Genomic DNA, 4,899 nt, shown 5'->3' with positions numbered 1-4,899 from the left:
GATATCACTATGGCCAGGTCTTTAATTTTATGTATAGAAGCATGTCTTAGCCTAAAAATCTAATCCGTGCCTCGAGTGTTACACCGTGAATTTTGCATAATGAGGAACTACATTCTTCTGTGTCTGCGTGGCAAACATAATGCATTCCTAACCCACCCCAAATTCCCAACCAAGTCACCAATTATTATTTAAACATAAAGTGGCTGAAACACCAATTGCCTAGTTACTCAACCCCGAACGGACTCGTTGGTGTGCCTGTTTGTCCACTGGGCACAGACTGTGTGGCGGGTGAAGGCTGTCAGTCCACCACTCAACCATTTCTCTAGGTTTTTAACAAACATGTCATGCTCAGGAAATGTGGTAATGCATTCCAGAACCAACGGCACATTTATAATGTCCTCTGCCTTTTTATTCATAAAAATATATGTGTGTGTGCCATAGATGGAGGCACATGTGTGGCGCAGTGAACAGTTTTATCCATACATGTTTTCTTTTCTCTTTTTCTAGTTAAACAATGACTTTATTGCTTGAGTACGTAGACATTTTATGCAACCAAGACAGAGGCTGTGGATGGACTCACGTTTCCAGTGAAGGGGTAGGGCTCGTTTGGTCTTATAATATTGAGCCAACTGGTAAATACAACTGTGAATAATATGGCTCTCAATCACAATGCAATGGAATTAGCATTCTTATCCTTTCTGTTCCTCTCAAGATGCTTTCGAACAGCAACTGCTTTTTTTCCCCTCTCATATATATTTTTATTGATTCAGCTCAAATATATTTTTATTGATTTCAGAGAGGAAGGGAGAGAGACAGAGAGATAGAAACATCAATGATGAGAGAGAGGGAGTCAGTGATCGGCTGCCTCCTGCACACCCCACACTGGGGATTGAGCCTGCAACCACCGCATGCGCCCTTGACCACAATCGAACCTGGGACCCTTCAATCTGCAAGCCACGCTCTATCCACTGAGCCAAACCGGCTAGGGCCGCTTTCTTAATTAACTGGTAGAGGTCCTCAGGACGACCAGGCGCAAGTCCTTTGGACTTAAGAATTCTCAAGATCTCATTGCGTGTTACAAGGCGTCCTTGCTCGATGCCATGTGGGTCTCCTGGGGTCCCAGTAGTTTGTGAGGGAGTCGGACCCTTCTTGGCCAGCTTGTGGGCCTGCTCCTTCTCCTCATCAGATGTCCACTTCCGCCAGGTGGGGGCGCTGCAGCGGGGAGGCAGGCCCCCTGCGACAGGCCCTTCCCGGGAGCATGCCCGCGCCCCATGCTGGCAGCAGACAGGCTCCAGAAACGAGCTCCATTCGTGTCTTCATCGCCAAACGTTTCTATTCACAGATTCGGTTTTCTGGGTCTCTTGACTCACCTTCGTTCCCCACAGGCTTTTCCTCTTTTGTGGAAAGCATTTCCAATGAATAATGCGAGGGAGGCCGGAGAGGGCACATGGCCCATGACGCAGCCTAGAGGATGGGCGTGGGTCTCCGGGAAGAGCCGCTGAGGCGCAGCGACACTGGGTCCCCCCCCAGCTTGGACGTGTGCTCTGGCCATTCTTCTGCTGAATCATCGGAGCAGGCTTTATGTCCCTTGGAGTGAATTGGGGTAAAGATTGTTAAAGTCACGTGTGTACCCTTTCTTCAGAAGAAATCTGGTTCCGTTAGAAACAGACCAGTTGGGAGCGGCGCTGCGGGAAGAGGGCCCGGAACCCCCAGGCCCTCCCCTGGGACCCCCCCCCCCCCACTCCCCCGCTGGACTCCAGGCGCGTCCACCGCGATGTGAAGATGTACATGGACATCACGCTTCCTGGGAAGCGCACCGAGCCACATTGCTTCCATGTTTCCAGCGGCCTAAGGCCCGGGACTCCGGTTCATGCTCACTGGTGGGAACTTTCCTCCGCTGGGCTTTTTATGGGCACGACTTCCCTCTCTCTTTCCGTCCTGGCTCCCGTGTGCCGTTGTTGGGGGTGTTTTCCAGTTTCCTCTCATTGTGATTGCTGACAGTGGTCACAATCGGGAGATGTGCCTGGATGCTCATGAACCACCTTGGACTAGTGCATCGCCTCCTCCCTGGTCTCCCTCCCTCTAGGCTTGCCTCTCCAAGGCCTGTTCTCAAGCGGCAGCCTGAGGAACCTGTTGAAACAGTCAGATCATCCTGTTTCCCTGCTCAAATCCTTCCCTCTGACTCAAGCCCCAGCCTGTCAGATGCTCCATCATTGGGCCTGTGACACCTCTCTGGCCACATTTCCTATTACTTTCCCTGCGTGCAACCTGTTCCAACCTAGCTCAGCCTCAGGGCCTTTGCACATGTAACCCCTCTGCCTGGGATGCCCTTTGCTCAGGTAGCCTCAAGGTCTCGCCCTCACTTCCTTCAGGTCTCTGCTCACATGTCATCTTCTCAGGCTTCCCTGACCTGTTATATGAAACAGCTTTCCTCTTGCAGAAACTCCCTACCCTTTACTCTGCTTCACTCTTCCAATCCACTTACTGCCCAGCCCACCATGTTATATATTATTACTAGAGGCCCGGTGTACAATATTCATGTACTGGGGCGGGGGGGGGGGGAGGGGGGGAGCCTGAGCCCTCTCACAGTCTGGGATCCCTCAGGGGATGTCTGACTGCCAGCTTAGGCCCGCTCCCTGCAAGCCGGCAGTCGGACATCCCCTAAGGGGTCTTTAGTGCTGCCACAGAGACGGGAGAGGCTCCCGCCACCACTGCTGTGCTCACCAGCCATGAGCCCAGCTTCTGGTTGAGCGGCGCTCCCTCTGTGGGAGCGCACTGATCACCAGGGGGCAGCTCCTGCGTTGAGTGTCTGCCCCCTGGTGGTCAGTGTGCATCATAGCAATTGGTCATTGCGGTTGTTGGGTCAATTTGCATATTAGTCTTTTATTATATAGTATTGTCTGTCCTTCACTGGAAGGTAAGAAGCTTCAAGAGGGCAGAGCCCTTGACTATTTTGCTTACAGCTGTCTCATCAGTGCGAGAATATTGCCCAGTACACCAAAGGCACCCAACAAATAATTGTGGGATAAAGGAATGAATTCTAGTCAAATGAGAGTATTAAGCATGATTTCTTGCATTATGTTGTTTTGTAACTGGCGTAGGTGGTAATTCTGCCACCTGGAATGTAGCTATCAGTGCTAGAGCTGCTGGTGGTAGAATGTCCTTTGGTTCCCATTGATCCACTCCCCCTCCCTGTAAGAAGATTAGCTAGTCCTGCCCATTGTCATGTGATTGATTAACATGAGAGAGGACACTTCTCTGCCCACTGATGTGGAGCTCAGCTCTGTGACTTGCCTTAACCAATAGAAATGTGGGCAAAAGGGACAGATGCCACAGCTGACCAGAAGCTTTGAGAATCATCATGGGGCGTGGTCATTCTTTTTCCTTCTCCCATAAGAAAAGCATATCCCAAATAGGGGCCAATATTTCATCTTGAATCTAGGAATAAGAAAGACATAAGGAAGGAGCAGACCCCCATCTGACTCATAGCAATCTTTAGTGGTCATTTAACATAAATGAGAAATAAATCTTTGTTCTAAGTCAATGAGATTGTCAGGGTTCTTTGTTACTGCAGCATAACCTCACAAAAACTGACTAATGCAGGGCTAAATGGTAGCACTGGAGAAGTAGTTAAAATAGATGACCTCTGAAGGCCCTTATCCTAGACTCTATGGCTCATTCTCAGTAAATGGGACATGAGTCCTGAAAAAGGAGGCATTTTGGGGAGACAGTAGAGCATATTTATTGGGTGTTGAGTCACACAGTCCTGGCTTGCTCCAAGCATTGCCACTTACCAGCCATGATATCTTATTCAAATTATTTATAAACTCACTGAGCTTTAGTTTCCCACTCCATAAAATGGGGATGGTAGCCCTCACCGGTTTGGCTCAGTGGATGGAGCGTCGGCCTGTGGACTCAAGGGTCCCAGGTTCAATTCCAGTCAGGGGCATGTATCTTGGTTGCGGGCACATCCCCAGTAGGGAGTGTGCAGGAGGCAGCTGATCGATGTTTCTCTCTCATCGATGTTTCTGGCTCTCTATCCCTCTCCTTTCCTCCCTGTAAAAAATCAATAAAATATATATATATATTTTAAAATGGGAATGGTAATTGTTCCCACTGCAAGGGGTCAGTGTGAGGATTAGATGAGACAGTGCCCAGCACGCATGTAGCATGCCCCCCAGCAGTAGGAGCTGTGGTAGACATCTGTCATATTTAAGCTGCCTTGCATCTTTTAAATAGTCTTTCCAGATTTGACAAAATTCCCACATTACAAGTTCTACCACCCACAGTGGACATGGGAACTCCAGCTCCCAGCCTCCCGGCAGCCAGCCCTTCAGGCAAGTGGCCTACGCTTCTCCAGGCAGACACTCCATACAAGGCTTGCATTGGAGGGAACAGCTCTGCCAGGAGCGCCGTGTTTTGCTGGTGTGGCAGAGGTAACCTCCTGGTGGTGGTCTGCCAGGGGTCCCTGGGGAAAGTGTGTGTCAGGTGGAGGAGGGTGAAGACACTTGTCTTGTTAGGCCAGTTCTGCAGTAGTTTGAGACCTTATTCTTGCAAATTGAGCTTGATCCTCTCTCCAGCCAACCCCAACCTTCCTCCCTGCCTTTACCTCCCAATAGCTCAGGAGGCTTTGAAAATGCCTTTTAGTACATTTTTCTGCATTAACCACCAGATTACACTTTCTATGCTTATAATGCCAACTAGACTCAATATTATTTCATCACCGTTGTTAAATAAGAGTCACTGGGGCCTTGAGGCCTCCAGCCACCAGGGGGACTGTCGGCTGGCTAGCATTGGCTTGTAAATCCCATACCCCAAGTTTCCTTGGGTGAAGAATCTGCAGTTGGAACCTGAAGGTTCATGTCTACCTTTGCCTGGCCCTCCTGCCACCAGAACCCG

The 4,899-nt window shown here is 49.8% G+C and overlaps 1 pseudogene; it reads right to left on the bottom strand.

Annotated features, from left to right (window-relative positions):
- Positions 1 to 544: 544 nt before the first annotated feature.
- On the bottom strand, positions 545 to 1,273 carry LOC132242318 (small ribosomal subunit protein uS15-like; annotated as a pseudogene).
- Between the last annotated feature and the right edge of the window lie 3,626 nt (positions 1,274 to 4,899).

This window comes from Myotis daubentonii, chromosome 9 (genome assembly GCF_963259705.1).
Source record: "Myotis daubentonii chromosome 9, mMyoDau2.1, whole genome shotgun sequence".
Classification (NCBI taxonomy): domain Eukaryota; kingdom Metazoa; phylum Chordata; class Mammalia; order Chiroptera; family Vespertilionidae; genus Myotis; species Myotis daubentonii.
The sequence above is the reverse complement of the archived record's forward strand: the minus strand, read 5'-3'. Positions and strand labels throughout refer to the sequence as shown.